The sequence below is a fragment of the Lissotriton helveticus genome, chromosome 9, assembly GCF_964261635.1.
Source record: "Lissotriton helveticus chromosome 9, aLisHel1.1, whole genome shotgun sequence".
In the NCBI taxonomy this organism is placed as follows: domain Eukaryota; kingdom Metazoa; phylum Chordata; class Amphibia; order Caudata; family Salamandridae; genus Lissotriton; species Lissotriton helveticus.
This window is the reverse complement of record NC_136070.1, coordinates 342,235,868-342,263,315: the sequence shown is the minus strand read 5'-3', so window position 1 is coordinate 342,263,315 and position 27,448 is coordinate 342,235,868. Positions and strand designations below refer to the sequence as shown.

The following is a 27,448-nucleotide window of genomic DNA, read 5'->3' as shown; positions in this document are numbered from 1 at the left end:
GTTCTTCTACAGTTTTAAACAACCACTCAGTTTCCTGTTTTTCATCAGTTGATATAAATGAAATCCTTATTTTTTTCTTCTCAGTGCTCCTTTTTTTATACTTAGTTCCCTATATGTTTCCCTGTTATGGAACAAAAAGTGTTGTATCACCTTTACCACAGCTTTATGCTTCAAGATAGGAATGCTTTTTGTCAGTCGGCTTATATATGGCTTGCATCCCCTGCCTCTGGAAGCTGCCATACACCAGTGTGTGCTATTTGGTACCAAGGTTCCTTCAGTAGCGGACTCACATCTGGCTTGCAATATATGCATAAGGAACAGAGACACCACTAGGTTCTGCTATTTAGCACCACATTTCCTCCTTCAAAGCTCATTAATGCACAAACAATGAAAATCCAATGGACATATTATGACGGAGGCACCAGAGTGCATACGTTGGAATTTGGTACTGGTGGAGGGTTCGGTGCCATGGTTTGTAAAGGTGAATGATTAGGTATACACTACTACAAGCTCCAAATTGGCCTACTTGCCCCTTAGTACCTAATTCTTACCTGAGTGAGTGGAGTATGACCACAACAAAATCACTAATTTGTTATACCTCAAAGCTGCTTGTTGTTGTGATATTCATAGCTGAATCTATAAGGTACTGAACAGGAGTTCTTGTATCTCAGCAAGTCTCCTGTTAGAGCCTCACTGATGGTTAGTCACTTGGTCAAAAGCCCATTTAATTGTAATCTCAGTACTTACTACCACTAAAGTGGATCAGACCAAAATTCTGAAAATAATCTATTCTTCATCAGACTAAACCCAAGATGAGAAAAAAATTATGCATTTGTCCTTTGGTTTTCCTCACTGGTATTGAGTCCTTTTGTCAGTCAAAGTACAAAAAAAGAAGTTGAGAGTGCAAGTAAAGGGGGTTCAGTCAAGGTGCTTTACAAAAGCAACAGGAATACGGACTCCTCCTGTTCGCACAGTTAGTGCATTTTGTTCTTTTTTTTTTTTACTCTCTAGGAGATTCATTGGTGCTAGAGCTCTTCTCTGATCCTGAGTTCTTCAGGAGGATCCTGTATAAATCTGTAAAATTGGATGTTTATTAATGGATTCACGTGTTTGAATTTCACCCATTGTCAGCCTAGAAATGATCAGCGGCATTGTTAAAATAACAGTGTTGCATATGCTCAAAATACATTGAAAACAACCTTAAACCACATGTAGTACATTCACCTCTTTATGTGACCCAATACTTGCCAGTGAAGCAAAAGGGCATAGAAGACCTACTTCCTGGAAAAACTGAGCTGCTCATAGTTTATCTCAGTGAATCTGACAACAAAGGAACTGTAAGAGTTTGGCTCTTCTCATGCTAATGTTTTTCCTACATTTTGATGTTCAGGGGTTCTTGGCACTATTCTCACACCATCTACAGGAGGTAATCCGTTTACCTACCTCTTTTGTGTTTGACTGGCTGAACCCATGGCTATCTATCCAGATGGCTGGCACCCCTTCCAATGTCTTTGCTTTAAAACAATGGTGATCTTCTGGGGCTAGGAATATTTACCACAGTGATGCCTATTTTGCTTTTATTGTCCTGAACAACAGAGAGGCAAACACTTTATGTATACTGAGAGTGTTCTCCCCTGGCACCGATCCATCAAAAACGATGCCTCCTGTCAAGACCAAAAACTACAAGTTTGAGATAGTCAGGGCCTTATATTTGGAAAATCTGTTGAACATCCTTGAAGAAACAATCAAAGACGGCTGATGTCTCATCAGTGACTCTTCCGTCTTCATCTGGAGCCAAGCATGACTTGACAATTACAATAATACCTTCATTCTCAAAGGCTTGAACCTCATTGATGTCACACCGATGAAGATGATGTTGATGCTGACAACAGCAGCCACTTTGTTGACGAACACACCATTATTGGTTTTGCCATTGACAGCTCCATCTTCAAGTTTAACATTGTCTACTGCATCTTTGTCGTTGACTTTCTTTTTTCTGTGATCCCTCAAAGTATTTTAACCTGAAGCCTTCCTCTAATACAGGCGGTCTTACCAGTAAGAATCAATAGCTCCTTTTACTACTGGAAGTCCTTGAAGAACCTCCATTAGTCTCAAAAGGTGGGGGCACCGATGAGGAGCCCATCTTACATGGGGATGATGAACATGGGGATGATGAACATGAGCAGCCAATGGATCTCATGTTCTAGATATCCATGAATCAATAGTGACTCTGAAAATCAACAACCACTCATGAGCAAATATAGGTCGGCCACAGTGGCTGAGCTACATTTGCTCTAGGTTACTTTAGATTTCCTGGAATACTTGAAGCAAATCATGGAAAATGTCTGTGACCATACACCTCCACCTGGCTACTATGCACAAACTGCAGCCTTGTTCACCAACTAGGCCAGTTCCACAACCACTGTCTTCTTATCTAATTCCTCCAGACCATCATGGGCTTCTGCCTACACATTTGCTTTCACCCTACAATGTTCTGCAGCATGTACCTGCACATCAGCTGCTCACTAAGCCTCCAATAAAACGTTCATGTTTTGCCTTTGAAAAACAATTTGTTATTAATCGTATACTTATTCTGATATTTCAAGCCATGATCAAAATTAAGAAAGTGGTGATTAAGACACCCTTCTGCTGTTAGGTGCAGTCTGTAATACTGGCCCAACTGCTCTTTGAAAGCATCTGGAAGATACATTGGAAGCAGATACAGATCATCATCATGGCTCACTGCAGTGCAAACAGTCTAAACGGGGAAACACTCCTGCAACCAATGTGGACAATAATTCTCTGGTAATTCAATCCTGTCATCAGTCTAGGTACTACAATCAACCCCCATCCACCTCCTGCCAGTATGGTACTCAGCTGCAGTCAGATGAACACTCCTAATTAAGAGGAAGGGACTTCTTTTTTCATCCAGCAAGTCCAAGGATCATGGGATCGAAGGCTCATGTTTCACAAGCCTGACTTCTTGGGCCACCCGCCCTCCTCAACATCCATACCAGTGGAAAGTGGGAGTACAGGCATATATTGCAGCCTGGGGTCTTAGAACATCAGACAGCAGGGTTCTGGATATTATCCAGCTAGTTACAAAATAGAATTTAGTTTCAAGCCATCTCTATTCCTACCTAAATGGGAGCACCACTTACATCTGGAAGCCCTGCAGACAGAGTTAACAAACCTTCTTCAGAAAATGTCTGTCGAACCAGCGCCAGAGACTTAGCACGATCCAGGATTGTACTCATACATTGGCAAACTTTTCTCCTTCGTGCAGAAAAAATATCAGAGGAATGGTACCTTATTCTGGGTCTGAGCGTGCCCAAAAAATCCATAAGAAGAAACAGTCTTTCAGATTGGTCTCCCTTTTGTTTTTTTATTTTATTTATTTATTTAAAGAGTTTTCTATAGCGCTGGCTAGACCCGAAGGTATCAGAGCGCTTTACATGAGAATCAACAATGTAACAGAAAGAGATCAACAATTACACAATACATCAAAAAATAGGGAATATATTAGGAGAGGAAGAAAGGAGAGAGAAAAGTAGTGGAGTGGGCAGGGGAGGTGAGAAAGGGAAGAGACAACAAGGAGAGACGAAAAGAAGTCTGTCTAAAGACCGACTGGGTAGGTGACCACCAAGGAGGGAATCCACGGCCCATCTCCCCTATAGCTAAACCAGGTAGCTCCATCGGGCATCAGGCAAAATAGTTCAGTCTCAATACATTGAGAGAGGAGAGACGGAGAGACTTAAATAGAGAGAGGATGCGGGAAGAGACGACAGGAGAGACAAAAGGAAGTCTGTCTAAAGACCGACTGGGTAGGTGACGACCAAGGAGGGAATCCACGGCCCATCTCCCCTATAGCTAAACCAGGTAGCTCCATTGGGCATCAGACAAAATAGTTCAGTCTCAATACATTGAGCGAGGAGAGACGGAGAGACTTAAATAGAGAGAGGATTCGGGAAGAGCCGACAGGAGAGACAAAAGGAAGTCTGTCTAAAGACCGACTGGGTAGGCGACGTCCAAGGAGGGAATCCCCTACCTGTCTCCCCTATAGCTAAACCAGGTAGCTCCATCGGGCATCAGACAAAATAGCTAGATCTCAATTGACGAGGGAAAGTTCACAGAAAAACAGGGTGGGGAATAAGGGCCAGGACAGGTGGGGGCAAAGGTCAGTAGCAGGAAAGTGGAGTAGAGTGGGTTGCCCTTTTTTTTTTTTTCACACTCGGTTTACCCCCAGCTTCCTATGTAGTCTCTTTCGGCTCCCCCTCTGTGCTGCACCCTCGCTTTCTCCACCGCTTTGTGTCTTGTGCCAGGTCTGTCGCTCCTCTTGTGCACCCTCCGCGTTACGGCAGTACTGATGTTCATCCTCACTCGGTTACCCTTACTTTTTTTTTTTGTGATATGATATTACTGCTTTACTGATGTGTTTCAGGACGTCCCCCTTTGTGGTCGCCGTTACACTCCCCCACGTGGTGATGCAGCACGTCAGCAGCGACTCCCAGTTGACTTCAGCCTTCTGTTGGCACATCCTGGGTTGCTGCTAACTTCTCTGCTGGTCCAGCTGGTACCGTACACTGTGTGCCTGTTCCTGTCTGGGGTGGTCAAAATGGCAGCGGTGGCTGCCCTGTAGTTGTTTCTCATGTGCAGTTTCCCTTTCATTCTATGGGCGCCATCTTTTCTTCGTTTGTGTATCGATGTGTGGTGATGTGTGGTTGCGCCTGGTTGGGGAAACAACACTAAACTTTTGTTGCCAAGAGGTACAATTGCTGTTTGTCCCTCCGCTCGTACCCCTCTCCCTGCCTGTAGGCAGTGATTTTCCCAGCTGTGCCCGTTTTGTGAGCATTTGCGGGTGGCTGGTCTCTCAACAATACATCAATACACCCCAATACTCTCTGAAATATGACTTGTCTTGCTTTATATTGCTCACACAGTCTCTCCGTCTCTGTTGTCTCGCAATTATTTCAATCGGCCAGGTCAGCACTCCGGTGTCGCACAGTCTCCTTGCACACGTTCCACTCACTCCCTCTCCGCGTTCCGTGTCCAGCACTCGAGGTGTGACCCCTGCTGTAGGGTCTTATTGTTCCTGACCCCGGCTGATGTAAGGGAGTGGTGTTTGTTCTAGTAGCTTTGTCGGCGCGGCAGACGGGTTGGGTATGGGTATGCAGCTGGGGCACAGAGCGAGCTCACATTGCAGGTTTCGGTTTCAATTCAGCCGCCATCACTCCATCATCTCGCTCTGAGTCCCGGGTTCCCTCTCAATTTCCCCGTTGTTTCAGGCTCCAACTGAGCCGGCGATGATACCCTTCGAAGCAGCAACCATTCCATTGTGCAAGGGTAATTTCCATATTACCCTTGCACAGAAAGTTTCTTCTGTTTTAGGTCAGTAGCCAAGTATTTTCAGTACAGGACACTACCCTTTATCTTCGTTTTGGCTCCAAGAGAATTTACCTAATCTTTAGCCGCAATGGAGGCATACCTCTGGTGGCAGGGAGTAAAGATATTTCCCTGCCTAAAATATTGGCTCCTCGAAGGTCCTGCTCCAGAACACAAAAGCAATGTGATAAACTGCACATTTCATCTGCTAAAGAGACAGGGAGGAAAAGTTGATGTTAACACTGCATCAACAAATCATGTTCTTGAGTTTGCACATATGCAAGACTACTCTCAAGACCTATCCATAGCAAGAAAGGGCAAGAAAGTGATGCCTTTGGTCTACGATCTCAGAAAACTAACACCATTCACTTTGTGCAAAGACCAGACCATGCAAGCAATCACATCATATTGCATTGCTGTTCTTCCTCAATGCTTCCTACTAATGTGTCCCCAATAGAAGCAACTGGTTCTCCAATTGAAACATGTGACATTTCAATGGGACACCATTGTTTTGCTGTTGTCTAAAGCCATAGAAGCCCTAACCGATCTACACAAAATTTTTACAGGTCAAGACTCAATTTTATTTTATCATGGATGCCTACTATGCTGCTATGGAGCTTATGTTGATTCCTTTCCACCAGCAAGCTTTGATCGGGACAATCAACACATTTTATCATCAATTTCTGGAAGTTGAGAGTGGTGTGATTGGCTCTGAAAGTCTTTCTGGTAATCAGCCAGTATTAATCAGAACAAATAATATGATATCCTTTTAGTATATAAAAACAAGGCTGAACAAGATCTCAAATTGTATCTCTAGAAGCTCAAATTTTTTGGCACTAGGTCCTTCTCCAGGGTGGAGCAATGGTTCGGGCTTACAGAATATGATTGCAGATGCCCTTAGCATGCTCAACTGGCACTGCCAGGAAGGTAGCTAGACATGCAAATATCAGCTGCATCTAATTTTCAACAAGTGGGTTAACCCCTCCCATCTCCGCACCTGTTTTCCACTGTTAGATGATGCTAATGGCCACTTTATGTGAACTGGTGGTAGTATTCAGACACAAGAGAGAGTAATCTTTTGATTCCTTGGTCAAGGATTCTGTACATTCACCTTTTTTCCAGTCCCTCTCATTACGAGAGTACTATGAACACCAAAAAATGAGCAGTGCAAGCTAACCTTGATAGCCCCAGCTTGGTCCAGGTAGTTTTGGTTTACAGATCAATGGGATCTATTCTTAGATGTCCCAGTTTGATTCAAAATGGGGCTTTACCTACTGAACAAGATTCACTGTCAGAATCTGCACCACAGCCTACAATGTCTCCACTTGACTGCTTGCCTGCTACGGTCTTAGAATTGAACCACTCAGCATCCCACCTTATTACTGATCGATTCTATTGGTGACAGGAGCAGCCAGAACAACCAAACGTACTCCTTGAATTGGAAAAGTGTCTATATTTGGACGCCATAACACTGTTGTAATCCTTAACCGTGCAGCTACGTGAAAATTCATCCTCCAGCTTTCCTCCCACAGCTAGTCATTCTGGCTGAGAGAGTTGTACTCTTGTAGAACTTAAAACACTGTTTAAAATTCTATACTGACAGGACAAAGACTTCCAGAAAATCAGATAAAGACTGTGTGGCATACAGCAGTGATAACAAAGGTTTGGCCTTATCCAAGCAGTGTATCTTGTTGGATTAAAGCATGAATCGTTTTTTATGATAGAAAGTCAGGCAGAGATCTCAGAATCAAGGGATGAGCTCACACCACCAGAAGTATGGTCATGCAGCAACTAGGTATTCAATGCACACCTCAATGTAGCATCATTGTCCAGAAGGCATCTGAAGTGGAAGTGTGCCGGGTTGTACTGCACATCCTGTTAAGGTCAAACCCATTACAACTTCTCTGTTATACGAATTGTAATATTGGAGAAGAAAAGGTTGTCTACATGTAACTCTAGTTCTACAACGTTTGTATTTTTAATAGATTAACATACAACCTGCCCAGTAATGAGGCTTTTTACCCTGCAATGTGTTGACGAGTTGTGAAAATTTGAGAATCTCAGTTCATTGAAGAGGTTGATGCTACCACCATAGCACGCAACCTCCACCGATGGATTTCCTACTGTGCCAAAACTCTGGCACCCTTCAAGAAGAGACCAGGTAAAGCAACACTCCAAGAAAGCCAGCTGGTTCACTCCCATCTTCCATGAGTCAAGACGTACCTGCCGATTACTTGAGAAGAGATGGAGGAACAACAAAACCCCAGAAACCAATGCAACCTTCAAATCCGCTGTCAACACACACCACCTCCTCCTCAAAACCACAAAGAAAACAGCCGTCTAAGACAGAATCAATGCCATTGCAGACAACAGCAATGTACTCATCGCCAATTTCAAGGAGTTTGCCAGGCCTGACAGTGAGACCACAGATGTCCCACCCTCCCAAAACAGCTGCAACAAACTCTGCACCTTTTTCCAGCACTAGATCAAGCAGATCTACGACAGCTTCAACACTTCAGACCCTGCAACTACTCCCGCCGCACCCCTACAGACCATGCTTAGTTGAACCCTGCTCACAACATTAGACACACTCAAGACCATGAAGAACATCCACTCAGGAGCTCTGTCGGAACCTTGCCCTTACCACATCTTCCACAGAGCAGCCGCCATCATCGCTCTCCAGCTTCGCCAGACCATCAACTTCTCCATCGGATCTGCCACCTTTCCGACGACTGGAAACATGCCGAAATCAACCCCGTGCTGACAAAGCCGTCCTTAGACCCGTGAGACCTCAAGAATTTCAGACCCATCTCCCTCCTGCCCTTCCCAGCCAAGGTCATCGAAAAAGCCATCAACGCCCAACTCTTCAAGTTCATCGAAGTGAACCGTGTCCTGGACAGCTCCAAATCCGACTTCCGAAGCAACCACAGCACCTAGACTGCACTCCTCGCCACCACCGACATCCGCTCCCTCCTCGAACGGGGTGATACCGCAGTCCTCATCCCACTGGACCTCTCGCCCACCTTTGACACAGTTTCCCACTGCACTCTAATCACGATACTCCACGACGCTGGCATCCACGACAAGGCACTAAACTGGATCCACTCCTTCCTCACCGGTCGCACTCAGTGAGTTAGACTACCCCCGTTGCTCTCAGAACTTACAGAGATCAGCTGCGGAGTGCCCCAGGGTTCCTCCCGGAGCCCCACCCTCTTTAGCGGCTGCATGGCAACCCTCGATTACTTTATCAGAAGCCACGGACTCAACATACTCTCCCACGTCAACGACACCCAGCTGATCCTCTACCTCCCCAGCGAACCCACAACCACCAGAAGCAACTTCCACAGCAGAATGAAGGCTGTCGCCACCTGGATAAAAGACAGCTGCCTCAAGCTCTACTTGGACAAGACTGAAGTACTCATCCTGGGTCCCACCCCTCCAGCCTGAGATGCCTCCTGTTGGTTAGCCGCTCTGGGAGCCCCTCCCATCCATATGGACCATGCACGCAACCTTGGAATCATACTGGACTCATCGCTCACAATGAACTGCCAAATCATGTGTCCTCAGCCTGCTTCTACACACTCCTGCTTCAAAAAACCTTAAAATGGATCCCCACAGAATCCACCTATTCACTCATCAACAGCAGACTCTACTACAGCAAGGCACTCTGCAATGGCATCACTCAGAAGCAGCCCAAGAAACTACAGAACGTTCAAAACGCTGCTGGTCCTCGACATCCCCGTCGCAGCCACATCACGCAACACCTCCGACAACTCCACTGGCTCCCGGTCAGCAAGAGCATCACCTTCAAGCTCCTCACACATGCCTGCAAAGCTCTCAATAACATAGGACCAGCATACCTGAACCACTGCCTCGCATTCCAGGTACCAACCAAACTACTTCAATCCGCCCATCACACCCTAGTATCTGTCCCCAAGATCCACAAGACCAGAACAAGAGGAAGTTTATTCTCCTACCTCGTCGCCAAGACCTGGAACTTTCTGCTCCTCCATCTCAGGCAATCCGCATCGCTGACTGAATAAGGACCTCAAGACTTGGCTCTTCAAATGATCCTCCACAACCAGAGGGACCAGCAACCCCGCCCCACCCCCACCGCCTTGAGATCCTCACGGCTGAGTAGTCGCGCTTTATTAACCGCTGATTGATTGATTGAATGCATTACCTGCAGACTGTGACTGTGTTTCAGTGTTACTGCCCCAGTATTGGAACTTTCAGAGATTCCCATGCTTTTGTATCATTCCCCGTCGTCGGAATGGTAGTCTCGGTAACAAAAATAACATAGCAGTTGGTACAAAAGAGAAAGAAAAAGGCCTAGGCCTCATTCCCTTTTGTAGCATATCCACCTATTTGTGTAAAAGAGACCAAACTAGGCATCAGCCAATCAGAAGAGCCTCACCCCTTAGAACCCTCCTGAAGGAACCTCAGAGCCTCAGATTTTCTACCGCACGTTGTGCTAGGGAGTCTCCTTTGAGCTCTGCTCAACATCTACTCTTCAGAAGCTTTTCTTCAGGTTTTTCTTCAGATTGTTGGCCGATCCTTCCAGGATGTCTGACAAGGGAAAGAAGAAGGCCCTTTTCAAGCCATGTTCCACCTGTGGCAAGAAAAGACTATTCATTGAGGATAAGCATAAAGACTGCATCTATTGCCTCTATCCTGATCACAAGGCTGCGGACTGTAAGATCTGCCGCACCTTTTCCACCAAGACCCTCCAGGACCGTGAGGGTAGACTTCTGACATGGCTCCAGAAGTTGAAGTCCAGGAAGGATACTGTCTCCAGTGACAGTGAGGACTCTGCATCTGCGTCTTCGGCAAGAAGGTCAGTCAAAAGGGGTAGGGGTTCCCCTTCTCCTTCTGTGGAGCATCCTTCTAAGGCCTCCAAAAATACCCCCAGGGAGTCTGAGAGCCAGGGTCCAGGCGAATCTCCTCACCATGGTGAAAAGGAGAGGGTAGGACCATCTACGCCTTCTAAGGGTTTGAAGACTGATCCAGCCTTCCAGAAACCCTCTTCCCAATCTTCTGGGAAGTCTGACAGAAGTTCCAAGTCGTCGACGATGAAGGCGTCGTCGTCGGAGGCTCTGTCGACGAAGAAACTGAAACCTAAACTGAAACTGGTTCCGTCAACGGGCTCATCGACGGGACAATTGACGACGACGGGATCGTCGACGAGGATAGAATCGTCGACGACAGCTACAGCAGCGTCGACGAGGGAGTCGCCGATGACTGCATCGTCGACGAGGATGTCGACGATGACTGCATCGTCGACGAGGATGTCGACGACGAGGTCGACGACGATGGCGACGACAAAGAGTTCGTTGACGGTGGCGGCGACGACAGTGTCTTCGACGAAGGCCTCGAGGACGACAACATTGACCACGACGACAGCTGGGATGTCGACAGTCTCGTCGTCGACTGCATCGACGACGCCCATCTCGTCGTTGAGTGTTCTTGTGTCGACGATGCATATTCCGTCGACAAAGCCAACTACGGCTGCATTTTCAGTACCATTGTTGACGGGACCGTCGACGATTTTGGCATCGGAGAAGAGAATCACTATTTCAATTACCAGAATTACACCGGACATGACATCTCCCAGGAGGGTAACCCCCTTGCCATCAGCTCTGCTGTTTGATGAATATGAGTCAGAAGAAGATGATCAGGACTCATATGGCTACGCTGACAGTTCCTCTCAACTTCTGGTCAAGTGCCAGGAGACGGATTCTGAAGGAGGGTATGACCAAGAAGGTGGTTATCATCATCATTCTGCCCAACCACAGCAATATTCAGGTCAAGACATGGTTTCGGTACCATCTTCTTTCCTGCAGGACCTGCACAGGATGCTGCAGGATTACAGTTCTAAAGCTGCAGAGCCTGCTCCGGCTCCAGTTGCGCAAGCCATGCCTGTCCCGCCGCCTGCCTCAACGGCTGTTCTTGAAATACCAGCTCAGGTGTCCCCTCAGCCACAGGCATCAATTCCACAAGAGCCTCCCAGACCAGCAGACACCCATGATTATTCCTCGGATGAGGATCATAATCCGGATGATGGAGCTGATCAAGCTTCTGAATGGGATGAATACATCATTCCGGACCCTCCATCTCCATGTCCGGATCCGGTGGATTCCCCGCTAGCGGAAATAGGAGGATTTCATCAGCTGATGGAAAGAGCGACTGGCAGATTCAAGTTGGCAATGCCTGCGGTGGCCTCTGAATGTTTCTTGTATAATTTCAAGGAACCTTATAGGAAGACGACAAGGCCCATACCAATAGTGCAGCATCTGTGGGATGAAGGCCTTAAGGCAATGAAAAATCCAGCGATGGTGGTCCCTGTACTACCGCGTCTAGATAAAAAGTACAAAGCGCCTGAGGATGGTCGAGCTGCCTTGACGGGCCACCCAAGACTGGACTCAGTAATTTCTCAAGCGGCGCAACCCCTCTGCTCCTTTAACAACTCCTCCAAGGAAGGAAGGAGATTGGACAATGCCAGGAAGAGATTCTCTTTAATGGCGACTCTTCTGGTGCGGGCAGCTAATGCATTAGCAATATTGGGCAGATACGACCGCCAACTATGGTGTGAGGTCGCACCGTTCCTGGAGCAGCTTCCTCCAGAATCTAAAGCGGAAGCAAAAAAGGTCTTACAAGAAGGGGAGGCGACATCAATGGAGGTCATTGACTCTGCAATGGACATTGCCACAACGGCGTTTCGTTCTTTGGCTGGAGCTGCAGTCCTTCGTCGCCAGGGGTGGCTGAAGGTGACCTGGTTTCGACCCGAGATCTAAAATAAGATCCTGGATCTTCCTTTTGATGGAGAAGCACTATTCGGAAAATTGATTGACGACACTCTCCAAGACATCAAAAAGGACACTGAGACCGTCAGATCTTTGGGTACGCTTCAGTACCGCAAAACTCCTTTTAAAGGGTCCAGAGGCAAAAGTACAAACTACAGAGGATCTTACCAACAACAGAGATACTCATCCTACGGCTCAGGTTCGCAACAATACCGCCAGCCTTATCAACAAAGGCAGGGCCAATCCTCCAATTACTCCAGGCCTAACAACAGAGGTAAGCAGGCTCGCCAGGGACGTGATACGTCCAAGCGACGATAGCGGCCTCCTGGCTCTTCCTACTGTACTCTCCTCCAAGAAGTCATCAGTGGGAGTCGGGGTATCCCAATACCTTCAGAATTGGTCCAAGATAACATCGGACCGTTGGGTGCTCAACATCATTCGAAAGGGCCATAACTTAGAATTCACTCAAATCCCATCACCCAAGCCCCCTGCAGCCATTCCTTCAAAACACCTGCGGCTCGAGGTTCATCAAATGCTCCTGTAGGGGGCTATAGAGCCGGTTCCCCCCGACCAAAAAGGACAGGGATTCTATTTCAGGTTCTTCCTGGTAAGGAAGACGCTAGAGAAATGGCGCCCCATTGTAGATCTCAGGGAGCTCAACACCTATCTCATCTCCCTGTCTTTTCGGATGGTGTCTCTTCAAGACATCCTGCGGCTGATCAATCTGGGGGATTTCATGGCCACGCTGTTCAGGCATGTACAAACCTGTTTCAAAATCTAGGACTCACTTTGAACAAAGACAAATCATCTCTGGCCCCATCCAGGATGGCACGTTTCCTGGGAGCCATCCTGAACTCAAAACTCTAAAAAGCTTTTCCAACCCTAGAAAGGCGGGAAAAACTGCAGACCATGGCTCTGGACTTACGAAAAAGAAGGTGTCTCAGTACACCGCTACAAATCTCTGCTGGGGGCAATTTCGTCATGCATACCTCGGATTCCTCACTGCAGACTGCGAATGCGTCCTCTTCAGGAGCAACTGGACATCCAATGGAAACAGATTCACGGATCATTCGACAAGGTGACCGTCACTCCGACAATGAAGAGAGCGGCCCTGTGATGGACAGACCAGAGAAACTTGTCCCAAGGTCTATCCTTCGTAAGTGATCCGTCTCCTCAAGTAGTGGCAACGGATGCGTCGTTGGATGGTTGGGGAGCGGTGATGCAAGACCGGCATGTCAGTGGCCATTGGTCTCCTCACGATCGTCGGCTCCACATCAATCTCTTGGAGCTAAGAGCAATAAAACTGGCTCTACAAGACTTTCTCCCTCGCCTAAGAGGTTCACAAGTTCTCATCAGGACGGACAACACCACGGCCATGCATTACGTGAACAAGGAAGGAGGAACCAGGTCTCTCCCGTTGTCGCAGGAAGCTCAAGAGATCTGGGAATGGGCGATCCTTCACGGGATGTCGCTACAGGCAGAATACTTGCCAGGAATTCTAAACGAGAATGCCGACAGACTGAGCAGGTTATCCTCGGTCAGTCACGAGTGGGAGCTAAACCAGCGAGTTCTAGAAGAGGTCTTCCGCCAGTGGGGCCGACCTTCAATAGATCTCTTTGCCACGCCGACCAACAAGAAATGCCGGTCTTATGCTAGCAGGCTTCATCACCGAGGATCATTGGGGAATGTGCTTTCGATAGCCTGGTCAAGGACATTTGTCTACGCCTTTCCCCCCATTCCACTGATCCCGAGGCTTATCAGGAAGATCAAAGTGGAACCATGCAGGATGATCTTGATAGCCCCTGCTTGGCCAAGACAGTTCTGGTACACGGAGCTCCATCTGTTGTCGCTAGCTCCTCCTCTCCCCTTGAGGACTATTCCAGACCTTCTCACAATGTCCGAAGGACAGGCTTGGCATCGGATCCACAGTCATTACACCTGATAGCATGGCTCCTGAGCAGCGAGAATTTATGAATCTCCCCATCTCGAACGAAATTAAAGAAGTCCTCTCCCAGGCGAGAGCTCCTTCCACGAACTAGACTTACCGCCTCAAATGGAAGAGATTTTGCATTTGGTGCACGAGAGAGAAAATTGATCCCTTTTCTTCAAAACCTCATCAGCTTCTGCCTTATCTCTTGTCCTTGGCTAAGTCGGGGCTGGCCCATTCATCTATAAAAGTTCATTTGGTGGAAATTTCAAGGTACAGATGGTCTGAGTCTGGACCTTCGTTGTGGTCTTCCAGGATTGTTAAGCAATTTCTAAAAGGCTTGTTCCGGGTCTATCCACTAGTGAGGCCTCCGCCTCCTACTTGACAGCTGAATCCAGTCCTCACTCAACTCATGAAAAGCCCATTTGAACCAATTCATCGATCAGACATGAAGTTCCTTTCATGGAAATTGGCTCTCCTTCTTGCCCTCACATCGGCAAGACGTATTGGGGAATTGCAGGCTCTCACAATCCAAGAGCCTTTTCTTCAATTCAAAAGGAACACAGTTATCTTGAGAACTAACCCAAAGTACCCTCAGACTTCCACTTGAATGAGCCGGTTATTCTTAAGGCTTTCTTTCCTCACCCGGCTACACCAGCGGAGAGGTCGCTACATTCTCTAGATGTACAACGATGTTTAAAATTCTATTTGGATCGCACCAAAGGATTTCGGAAATCCTCCCTATTGTTCGTTGCTTTTGGTGGTCCGAGTAAAGGTCTCCCTCTGTCAAAGCAGGGGATTGCAAGATGGATTACCAGTGCCATTCTACATTGCCATACTGCAGCAGGTAAACCACTGACTGGCAGGGTTCAAGCACATTCCACAAGATCAGTGGCTTCTTCAACAGCCCTCTTCGCAGGTGTGCAGATTAAGGACATTTGCAGAGCTGCTACCTGGAACAGCGTCCACACCTTTACTAAGCATTACTGCTTGGAATCCTTACAACAAGAAGATACAGCAGTGGGCCAAGAAGTCCTGAGGAACCTCTTCCACTAATTGGTGAGCTTTCCTTTCTATCCCACCTTCCGTTATTTTGCACATTTTGTATCTTTATGTCATGTCGGCTATTGCAATGTATGTTATGACACAAAATGTGTTTTTTATCGCTAACTGCTTGCTACTCTGATACAAAAGCATGGGAATCTATGAAAGTTCCAATACTGGGGCAAGAAAACAAGTTACTTACCTGTAACTTTAGTTCCCCAGTATTGGTAACTTTCATAGATTCCCATGCGCCCACCCACCTCCCCGGGGAAAGCTCAGCCTTCAGCAGATATGGTGACTGTTACACAACGGCTAAGAAAATCTGAGGCTCTGAGGTTCGTTCAGGAGGGCTCTAAGGGGTGAGGCTCTTCTGATTGGCTGATGCCTAGTTTGGTCTCTTTTACACAAAGAGGTGGATATGCTACAAAAGGGAATGAGGCCTAGGGCTTTTTCTTTCTCTTTTGTACCAACTGCTATGTTATTTTTGTTACCGAGACTCCCATTCCGATGACGGGGAATAATACAAAAGCATGGGATTCTATGAAAGTTACCAATACTGGGGAACTAAAGTTACAGGTAAGTAACTTGTTTTCTTTGAGTGTGTGGTTCTCTGCTCTGCTTACATTGACTTACAAGGTTTCCCAGCCTAATGAAGGGAGATATTCAAGCATGTAAATGTATAGAAGATCTAAAGTTAGAGAATCATAGTTCTTTTTTGCAGTTGGAGTCTGCTTTGGTAGTCATTTCTTATGCCACTGATCTTGACCTTCCAATTTTGTAATTTTTGTCTTTGACCTTAGAAAAAACTCACAGGCATCTATCATCACTGATTTTTTCTTCTTTTTGCGTACATTGACAGACGGTTATTTTAAGCTTTTTTCCTCACTTTGTCAGGGAGAGTCTTGCCCCCGTCACTTTGTAGTTGGCCATCTGTAGGCTATGCTAGAAATATAGACAAATAGAGCATATTAATGTTTTTGGCGGATGCTCCTAATAGCACACTTACTTTCTCCCCAACCCCCTTGTTACAACTTCCCCAGCGAGATCATGGATGAAGCAGGAAGTATGTCATTTTGAATAAATCCTCAGTATCAATGTCTCTTCTATTCGTGGAATGAATTTATGCTAGAGTAGCTGTTGAGATTGCAATACCTTGCACCATACTTTGACAGAAAGTGTACGTTTTCTAAATCAGTTACTTCCAAAGTCACTTTTTTGGGTATTAGTTTTAATCCATCCCACTCCCCATTCCCAGCTGATGCATACCCTGCCATCTAGTGGCAAATTTGTAAACCAAACTTTTTCAAAGCAGTATACTATTTGCCTTCAGAGAGGCATTGATAGCCTGGCACCCATACTAGTTTTCCTATATGTCATGAAATGAGAGATATTTGTTGCTCATTAGCCTCAACAATCCCTTACCCATCACCCATCAAAGACAACCCACAAAATATAGATAGCAATTCCACATGGGCTTGGCTAGCCAGTCATTAGACCCATCTCACCAATGGGCTTCAAGTCCTTTCAAACAAGCATGTGTCTCAAATCATTTCTGACATCTCAAGCAGGTTGAATGTACTTTCAGTGCTACAGGTTTATTGAGACATTCCGTCATACAAGAGAGGGCCCATCCCTCTATCTGCTGTTTTGTTTCTATTTTTTCTTCATGGTCTCCGTCACTTCATCTATTGGCACACCTGTCTTGGTCTGCCTATCTGTCCCTGTCAGTGGAAAGTGGGTGTCTATTTCTTCAGGCACATAAAACATCTATTTGGTTTGTGGTTGGCAAAACCAGTAAGTCCAAAATTAGTATTCTTTGCTACGGAGCAATACAATGGGAAAACCCCAGCTGACATACCACATGCATTAATCTGATTTTACCAGCGGACAAACTCTTTCCACCACCATCATGTGTACCACTTAGAAACTCTTAGCTTGCGTCGCTCTGAGTTCAGGGTGTCCTTGAACCAAAGTTTGGAAATTTTGGAGGAGACATTTTTTTCTTGGAGGGGCGCTGTAGAGTCTAGGATTTCAAGCATAGTGGAATTGTAAAAGGATGTGAGGTCATTTACATCAGTCAAGTCCTCCGTGGGGGTCAGGGCGGAGTTGCATCGGTTTACCAGGGTGATGGGGTTGATTTTTTGTAAGTTCCTTTTCCATTCCTTAGTCTTATAGGGTTGGCCTCTTTTTTGAATTAGCTCGATATTGATGTAGAAGAGGATGCAGTGATGATCAGTCCAGTCACATGGGGTGATGGATTCCAATGAGACGGTGTTCGCTTTTTCTATGATGAGGTCGAGTGTCTCTCCCTTATTATGATATGGGTTGTCACAAAATTTAGGTCCTGGTCTGATAGAAACGCTTTAAGACAGCCTACACCATGATCGTTTGGGTTTCTCCAGTGGAGATTAAAGTCACCCAGGAAAATTTGAAGTACATATGAGTTGACGTTGGATCCAATGACTTCCATTAGCTTGTCGATGCAAGACAAGTTATCACTCGTGGGTGGTAGAATAAGTGAAGCTTGCTGGCGATGCTCTTATCATCAGAGATATTAATACAGAGATAATCACAGGAGGATAGACCAATGGAGTCTGCTTGCTTGACTGAGATTGAGTTACGATGGATGCAGGCTACCCCTCCACCGGGTTTCAGGTTTCTATCTAGGCAGATTAGGTCGTGACTAGGAGGAACCAGTAAGTCAAGGATGGGAGAGGAGGAGCTATTTAGCCATGTTTCAGTGAGGACAATAATATCTAAGTCATTATCTAAGATGAGGTTAAAAATGTCAGGAGCATGTTTGCTAGCAGATCTGCAATAAATGAGTGCACACTTTATCTTGTTAATAGAGTGGGTTAGGGTGGGCTGCTCTATGTTGATATTTATGAGGTTATCTCTATTTACGATCTGTTGTTGTGAGTCGGTTCCCTGAGGGGGTTGGTTATAATGGATTGGATAGTGCCACATTGCGACTTACTGTTATCTGTTGCCCTGGCATAAGATATGAGGATGTAGTCTATTTCCCTGTCAGATAGTTCTTCATTTGCCCTCCTGGGTGAAAGATGGGGAAGGTAAATTACCCTGCTTAGTGTTTCTGGGGCGTAAGAACCTGGGTATGTGTCTACTAGGTTGGAAACTGAGCCAGTTACTCTGGCTAGTGTCCTCTGGGTGTGAGTTGTTGGGGATGTAATTTCTCGTTTGGAGACTGATTTGGTTCACGGTTTTGTTGGTGGCTTTGTGTAATTTTAGAAGTTCTTTAGTGATAGTTGAAAGATTATGTATCTCGGCCTTGAGATGGGATAAGCCTGTGGTTAACTCATTGAGTCGTGTGGTCCACTTGGAATTGGGAGAAAATCTTATGGGAGAAAATCTGCTCGTTGTAATTAAATCCAAGAACCTTAAATGATAAAGAATATTGAGCAGTGGGGGAGAGAAAGTCCCAGAACTGCCACCTGAAAGAGATGTGTGCATATTTGGAATTGGTCAAACAGGACAAGGGGAAGGTTATTAGAGCTCCTTGACCTCCGGTGGCAGGCTTGGACCGTTGTCTGTATCACTTGTATTTATCTTGTTCAGAAACACCAAATGTTTATATGGTGACTGTTACCTTAGGACACTAAAACCTCTAGCTTGTTCATTCTGAAAATCTAGAACTGATTTGATGGAAGCGCGTGTTCTACATTGTATCATCTACCTGGAATTGGTGGATCTCACCATGACCATTTCTGCTTTGAGCTGCTGTAAGCCCTTATTCTTTGAGGGCTAAAAGATGCTTCTTCCTTAAAAGGAGAGCTCAATGACTTGGTCTTGGCCCTATTGTTTCAAGTCCAAAGACTTCAGTGTTGTTATAGATTCAGGGTGATGACTAAATTGATTTTGTAACTCTTTCCAATAGAAAGTTTGCAAAACAATGATGCAACAGTCATATTTATGGCCATAACTTGACTTTATTCCATTTGTAGCTAGAAATTATGTCTGTGTTGTTTGTCTCCTGGAAATACCTCCAAACTGATAAATGATTTTGCTGTGGTCTTTGCCTTTTTATTCTTGAAACAGGATCATATCATGCTTTTTTAAAAGACCACCAATGCAACAAGTGACGAGGATGGTTTCTAGGCATAAAGATGTCCTAATTTCAAGGTAGCATATGTTTGTTGCTGAGAGATTTGGGCATGAGTGATTCAATGTGAGGCTTCTTTTTCTCTGTATTTCAGGAGTCTCTTTCCAGACTTCAGACTCTGTGGGAAAAAATTCTTATTGGAGGAACAGGCAAAGGCACCCAAGGAAATCACCCTCATTGTTGGGACAAGGGCTGGTGTCTGAGCTGAGTCTTCAAAGCTTTGGCAAATACTATTTTCTGGGATGCTGTAGATCTTTGTGTTGTTCATCTCTTAGCCATTACCATGGGTATCTGCATGAGACAGCCTCTTGGGACATGGTTTGCTCTTTAATGGGTTCACCCAAGTTCTTTTGGGGTAAAAAGAATACACCAACGTTTGTGGTGCATGAGGACACAATCTGATACATTCAACAGCACAAATGTCTTTAACTTTGGCGCTATTTGTGGTCAAGTAACTATGTAATGGTAGGAGAGGTTCTTGGCCATCTCCACCAATATCCAGCCAAACAATTGACTCTTGGTTCAGAACATGCATACATGTGGCCAAACGCTTTGCAGTAATGGAGCCCCAAAAATATTTTGATACAGTTGGGCACCCTATAGACGAACTGCCCAACAAAAGGAAAGTGGGTAAACATGTTTGTTATTCCTGGGGAAGGGTGCCTGGCACACACATGTGAGTATTTGACATGTGAGATGCAGCCTTTGGTGGTCTGCTTTTAGAAGTTGTTTTATCCTCTTGCTCCTAAATAGAAATGTTGCCACGTTTGGTTTTAAGAGAAATAGATAGCATGTTACTATTCTAGATGCTTTAAAATCACACTCTTTTTTATCACCTCTGTGGTAAAGTAGCAGCTCCTTCAAACTCGAACTATGCTGTAAATTCATGAGCTATCCATGTCCATATCAGTGAATAATAGGCTATAGGTTTTTTATCATAACTCTTCAGTCTTAAGTGATCAAACTTCCATATCAGTGATGCAGTAGACACATATGTCGACCTTATCCAAGAAGAGAAGCGAGGTAAGCTTATTTTTACTTCATTTCTAGAGAGGTGAAGGAAGCAGGTAAGCAGTACTTTGTGTAACCAAATTAATTACTTATACATCAACGATCCAGGGAAAAGACTTCAAGGAGGTGGAATAACAGGAGTATAGAGATGGGTTGCATTATGGGTGTGCAAGACTATAGGAATGTATGTGTTGTTGACCAAAGCTGCTGCTTGTGAAGTGTTTTAGGCCTTTTGGCTGATAAGGACTTTCCACTTGCTCGGGTGAGTTGTTTGGGATGGCAGACCTATGTTGTATGGCAAAAGAATATTACCACATGCTTGTAGCAAGAGAGAAGGGCGATTGAGTTTTATGGCACCTACGTGTTTAGCCATTTTAGTTCCTCCCAGTGGTTTAATGTCAACATTGCACTACTCCGTGGTCACACCCCTGCTTAGATCTTTTCCTTACAAATCATTATAAGTTCGATTAATTAAATTTTGTATTGCTGTGCATATGGCTAAGGTGAAGATTTATTGGTTTTGGTTTTAAAGTTCATATGTACAGCGTCATGTCATTTAGCAGAGTAGACTAAGGGTCTGATTTTGTTGTTGGGTGGTTGAACCGCCGACTGCTACTGCGGTGTCAGGAGACCGTCGACAAGCATGCGGGCAGTCCGAACACTGTATGTCGATGCGAACACTGGGTTGGTGGTCGGAAATCAGCCGTACTACGGTGGGGGCATGCTGCTGCCTTCGAAAAGGGCCGCAGCAGATGCCACTGCCGTACAATGCCTCCGACACGTCTGTGCACCATGTACTGTGCACCACGTTGTGCATGGCACACAGTGTACACACGGCAGTGCCAGGAGCGGGGGTGCCCCATACACATTTTTATCTAGGATCCAATACCTGGGGCCCCCTGATCCCTTTCCAACAACCTTTTCATGGCAGGTTCCCACCATAAAAAAGTTTTAGTAAAGGGAAATCGAAATCCCAACGGTGATGCCTGACTACGCACCACCGCCATTCTAGGACGCTCCACCCATTGCCGCACCGTCGGGATCTATGATCCTGGTGGAGGCCGTTGTCTTGTGTCTGACAGCTGTGGGTCCAACCGCCAGTATATGGCGCTCGGACCGCTGCCGACGGCTTGTCGGCAGTTCGACCTGCACTATCATAATCAGGCCCCAAGTCTCGGCTACAGACAGCTTCAGCTCTGAGTTGGTCAGATTTATTGTTTCCATTATGCATAAAGTGGTCTTTAGATCAGCCCCTTGTTCATGATTATATCGTTTTGTTGTCTGTCTGTCTGCTCGTAAATCAGTGGCTTTCCTCACTATTCATGTTTGTCCTTCAAAGGAGCATTTCAATCTCACAGTGTTCTAATTGGTTTACTTGTATCCTTCTACTGTTGATGTTTTTTTGTTGTTTGTTTTTTTAAACATTTTATTCACAGCTGTTCAGTACACATATATGCAGTTACATATCAATACATATATTCATCAGCCATTTTTTCCCGTTTTCTCCCCATTACGGTCTTCCCTGAATCTCAGAGTGACATAGGAGGTTCGAGCAATGCAGCGACCATTACAACTTCTTCGAATATCTAGGCCTATTACGTATGTTCTGTAATAACGAGGATCCATAACCTCCCCTCAACATTGTCCTGACTTGCAACAGGAAAAAGTCAAAATGAAAAGTGGAAAAAAAAACAGCAACTCCCCCTCCCACCCCTAGCAACCCTCCCATTCTCTAACTTCCCCTCACCCTGGTGGTAACGGAACCCTCCCTGAGCTAATGCCAGCCGACCATGTCCAGTATATTCACTTGGCATGCCCTAAGTTCAGATAGTCCATGTGCTTCTTTGGGTACTAACAGACCCCGCCCAAGGGACCCCGGTGTTATGTGTACTAATTACGCTCTGTCCCCTTGTGCCGGGACGAAATCCATCTCTTCCAACGTCACCATCATGATCTCCCATTCTTGTAATATAGGATATTTCCTCTGACCTCGGTCCTCCTCCCTTCTAAGGGCCGCTCCCTCCGCCCGACCCCATCTCATCACCTCCGATTGCCACAAGGGTACCCCCGGCTGTCTGGGGGACTTCCACCGCATCGTCAGCACTATGAATGCCAACAGGAGCGCCAAGTCAAGGAATTTCTGCTGTGCCTTCTGTGTTTTGGACCGTCTACGGAACCCCACCAGGCAGGGCAGAGCCTCCCCGGGCACCGGCATATGAGTGATCGTACGGAGAGCTTGACATATCTCCATCCAGTACTCGCGTATGCAGGACCAGACCATGTGGAGGAACCCAGCATCCTCCTCTCCACACCGTGGACAACTGTGGGGGGAGTTCGGGAACATTCTGTGTAGCCTCTGGGGGGTCAGATAGGCTCTGTGCAAAACCATCACCTGAATAAATCTGAATTTAACATTCCGCGAAACCCACCTAGGTTGTTCCAGAATCGTCTGCATGTCTTTATCCGTCAGTAACATGTCTGTGTCTTGAACCCAAATGTCCCTAAGTGTTGTGAGTGGGGTTGCTGCGTGTGTTCGGACCCCCGTGTACAGCCAGCGTACTAGATGTCCCCCTGCTCCCATGTAGTATAATAAATTAACCAGCTCATTCTGCGCAGGTTGGGTGCGCTGTGGTGCCCAAACTGTTCTAATGTAGTGTGTCACAGTGGCGTGTAGCAGGTAAAGTCTGGGAGGGGCGCCAGTATTCTCTACTGTTGATGTTGCTTGCATTTAGAGAACTACTTTATTCTTTTACTTTAAGTACTCCATGCAAGTGCATGTTTCCTTGCTCTGTCCATTGTACTGTTTCCCCCTTTTCTGCCCCCTTGCTGTTTGAGTTGCTTCTCTCCTCCAGTATATCCACTAGTCCTATTGCATTTGTTTTTTGTGTAGTTTTTAAAAAAAATATTCCCAACACCCCACTCGTCCGTTACTGTCAAGCTGCTTCTGTCCCGCCTCTCCCTCACCCTCTCACTTCTTATTGTTATTTTTTAACCTTTCATTGCTTGTTACACTATCGTGGATGTCCACCTTAAAATTATTTTATATTACTATTTCAAGATGGCCGCCCTCGAGTACACATGTGTGACAGGCACCAAGGAATGGGTTTGTCATATTTAAACAAACTCATTTAAATATGACTGTATTGCAGACACACACCCATCTGCCACAGCCCTCTTAGAACTAAATGTATTAATCTATTATAAATGTATTCAAAGACAGCCACCGTGGATATGCACGCATCTACTGCGACCATCTTTGAAGGTGTTTTATTTGTTAATAAAGCCCATTCCAAGTAATGGCCTTGGATGCATGTACATTTATGCTGGGTATCTAAAAAAAAAAGCATTGGCAAATCCAATAGGTTTCATAGCTGAGAAACAACATAAACATATGTACCAGCAGCTGTACAGTTGAAGAGGTCTGCAGGATTATCGATCAGCGCACAGACCCAAAAGGGGCCGGACCCAGCAAAGAAGCATCTTCAAACAAACAGGCCCAACTTCAAACCTGCATTACATGACTCCAGTCAGAGTACGTGGGATCATTTCCCACCAAGCCCTGAGTTGAAAACACATTTAGGCCATGGCGCCAGACTTATTTATTGCCACCTTCAAGCCAAAAAGGACCGATGTCAATCCATTTTCATAGGAACAAATTTGTTCAAATGAGTCAAAATATAACTGAGAGAATAATGTATTTGCGTTTAAATTTATTGAAGGGTCAATAAGAGCCTTTACTAAAAGTTAATGTAACTTGTTTGCATGGTTTTAAAAGACCAATATGATACAATATAATACCTTAATTATACTTTTTAAAAAGTTATAAAAATGTATTAAAAAAAAGATCGTTTTTTTCTGGGCAGTGCAAACGTACTCGTGCTCAACGTGCCGACATGTCTTTGCCTGACTAAAAGCGATGTAATATGGGTTCATAGTTCTGAAAGAAGTGCAGGACAGCAAGAAGCACATGCTTGGTGTTTTGAATTCAACATTGACATAAAGTACATATTTGCTTTTTCAACATTATATTTCCCTTGTGTGTTAGTCTTAGAATGTAAAACTTCCTAGATATCGTAACGGAAAGTTTCAATTCTATTAAGGGCTTGGAAATTAGATTTATGCTTTTCTTTCTTCATTTTTATTTATACCCCAGCCTTTGAAGAACAACCATGGAAAAAACTATTTTTCCCATGAAACAACGAGAAAGGAACTCTGGAAACTTCAACCAATCACAGTCCTGCAAGACCTCTATACACTGTTTTCCTGCTCTATGACCCCCAGGGGTGTGGAATTTATTAAAATATCTACTTGTCGGTGGGGCAGGTTGCTTCATAAATCTACTTGTCCTGTAACAAAATCCACTTGTCCCTTTGGTACCATGTAGTGCTGCCACACATTATGGCAGCAATCTCATTATATAAGAGCTCTTGTATAGCCTCTCTGATTATACCAGGGCATATACCATAGTAGTGTTTGAATACTAGTAATCATTTTATGTTGCCACGTTTCCGGAGATCTACATACTAGGACTGATGATGGTGGTAAGCAGTAGTTCCAGGGTTGGAATGCCCTTTTGAGTCTGTGCAAATCTACTAACTTGCATGTTTTAAGGGTTTTCAAAAAAATTTCTCTAATCTTTCCCATACTGAGAAATGTTGGAAATTTCCTCCTGAGTGTGGCAGACGTAAACCTTCTTTCAGAGTTGGGAAAAAAGTAGTTGGAAGGAAAATTAACTTTCAAACATCCAGGTTTTCACATGAGCAAATCTACACATGTATATTTGCTCAGGCTGAAATGCAGTTCACAAATATTTTGTAGAAGTACAATTTCTTGCCCTACTAATGTAAATTCTTGTGAATTCAGGAAAGCCATATACCAAAGGTGCACTTTTGAGACTTTCTTGAATAATTGGGCCCCTAATTTGGTCTGGCATTAACTATGACCTTTTGTGTTAATTCAAATTCTCTCTCTCTCAGAATCGATTGGCTTCACTGTGAGTGACCGCGTTCTGCTCTTTCACAATGAGAATATCGGTACATAAAGTAGTTTTGTTCAGTGCCAGTAACTGATGTGGCAGTGTGTGCTTTTTTTTAGACCAAAAACAATTTTTGTGTTTGCCAATGTTTGTTATAATGGTGAGGGCCCGGCAGCTCTCACATCAATAAGGTTTTACAAAAGCCATGCCAAAACAAGTCATGCATTGCCAAACTAAAAAGCTGACCACCAATGTCAGACCGACTAGCTTTGCCAAGGCTTGTTTATTTTTGTTTCCCATAATCTTATTGAAACTGGTTACACAAATTTTCCAATATGAATATTTTTGGGATATACTAGCATGCATCAACACATTTTACTAAATTATGCTGCAAAGAAATGGTACCTGAAATTTTACAATAGTTTAGCAAAATGTTTTTTTTCCCTACTTTCATTTTTTAGGTGCATTTCATATTGAAAGCAAAGAAACATTAATCTTTCTTTCAAGCTTCTGCAAATATTTGCATCTAATCAGAGAGCATTCTGTGAGCATCATGCATAGCCTCATGTTGCTAAACCTTGAAACTGTGTGAACACATTTTCATACTGGAACCACTGTCAGTAGTGCAGTCAGAACGTACATTTACTTAGCGCGCTCACCCTAATAATAAAGGCTTTCAAATAATGAACCATAAATACAAGTTTGAACAGCATTAACACATGCACACAAATATTAACCTAACTACAGGCAGTACCCTTCCCTGATCCTTAACCCCTTCCATGCTGATGACGGCCCCCAGCCGTCATGGCACACAGTGCTCGTGTGCTGATGACGGCTGGGGGCCGTCATGACCACACCCGCGATCGAATGTCCAGCACAGGAGCGGAATTCCGGCCGCGGGCAAGGGGTTAATGTGGTACTGGAAACTGGCAGCCAAAGGGTTTGTGCTGCAGGGCGTTGGGCCTACTTGTCCCAAGGACAAAATTCACATTAAAACTTGTTGCCCTTGATCCCAAACAATATGTCCTGGGCGTCAGGCTATAGGAATTCCACATCCCTGGACCCCTCTTTGCAACAGTAGCCGATATCTGTGTACTCCTCATTCTTGTTTGGAATTCTTAATCCCTACAATGTTAAAAATACAAATGTCCCATTCCTACCTAGCCAACTTCACTACCAGGGATCAGGGTAGACTGATTGGAGAATCCCAAAAAAGTCCCATCAGAACTGGCAACGAGACTTACGATCTCTACATTAGAGCGGCAACCACTAAGGCTGACCTCTTCCTCCAAACCTGTGTCGTCATTCTCATCAGCATTGTAAACGGAGGGAATGCGCATCCCTGTTTCTGATTAAACCCTGGAGAAAGGCATCCGTCACTGCTGCTTGTGGGTCTGGACTGCAGCTGAAAAGAGCCGAGAAAAAGTGGAGAACAAACTACAACGCTAGGCTTAAAGAAGAGTATAAAGTAACCTTAGCTATAACTGACAAAAGTAACTATTTTGTGCAAACAATTAATGAGTCAAAAAAATCTAGTAAAGCTCTTTTTACCATAGTAAAAAAGCTATCAAAAATTGAGAATAATAGCACTGAAGCAATGACGTCAGGTTTCTGCAACTTACTTACTTAACAGAAATTCAATTGAACACCATTACTAGCCTAACACATAAGTTACACATTCATAGTATATGGTGTTTAAAAAGTCACAGACTTTCTGTTATTGTGTAACCTACAGAATCCTATAGCTGCTGCCTAAAAATTCTGTTCTCCCTCTTAACTACTTTCTTCACTATGCCAATCTGTATACGTTTGGGTACAGGCTTGTGCCCTACTTCGTAGAACTGTTGAAGGTATCTTTGTTTGAACTCTTTTCTAAGTAAAAATTGGACCTCTGTCCGGCTGGACAAGTCACTACTGAATATAGCTTCCATTGTATCTATATTTATTTGTGCCCGTATATTTCTTATGCATGGGACCACTGTTCTATAAATGGATAAGTCAAATCATATCAAATCAAATCAAATCAAAAACCTGACCAATGCTGGTCCATCAAAACACAGACACCTCAGCCATTTGTCAATGTAGTGGAACAGGAGGCGATGGATTCCCTAGGGTGAGCTGGCCTCCAACCAGACACGTCAAGCTCTAGAAAGTCACTCAAGTAAATGTTTATTTATTCCTTTACG

General features: G+C 44.9%; 1 protein-coding gene across 1 annotated transcript in view; it reads left to right on the top strand.

Annotated features, from left to right (window-relative positions):
* The window catches only part of TRIP11 (thyroid hormone receptor interactor 11), a 441,702-nt gene that overhangs the window by 276,655 nt on the left and 137,599 nt on the right, over positions 1–27,448 (top strand). The window lies entirely within an intron of this gene.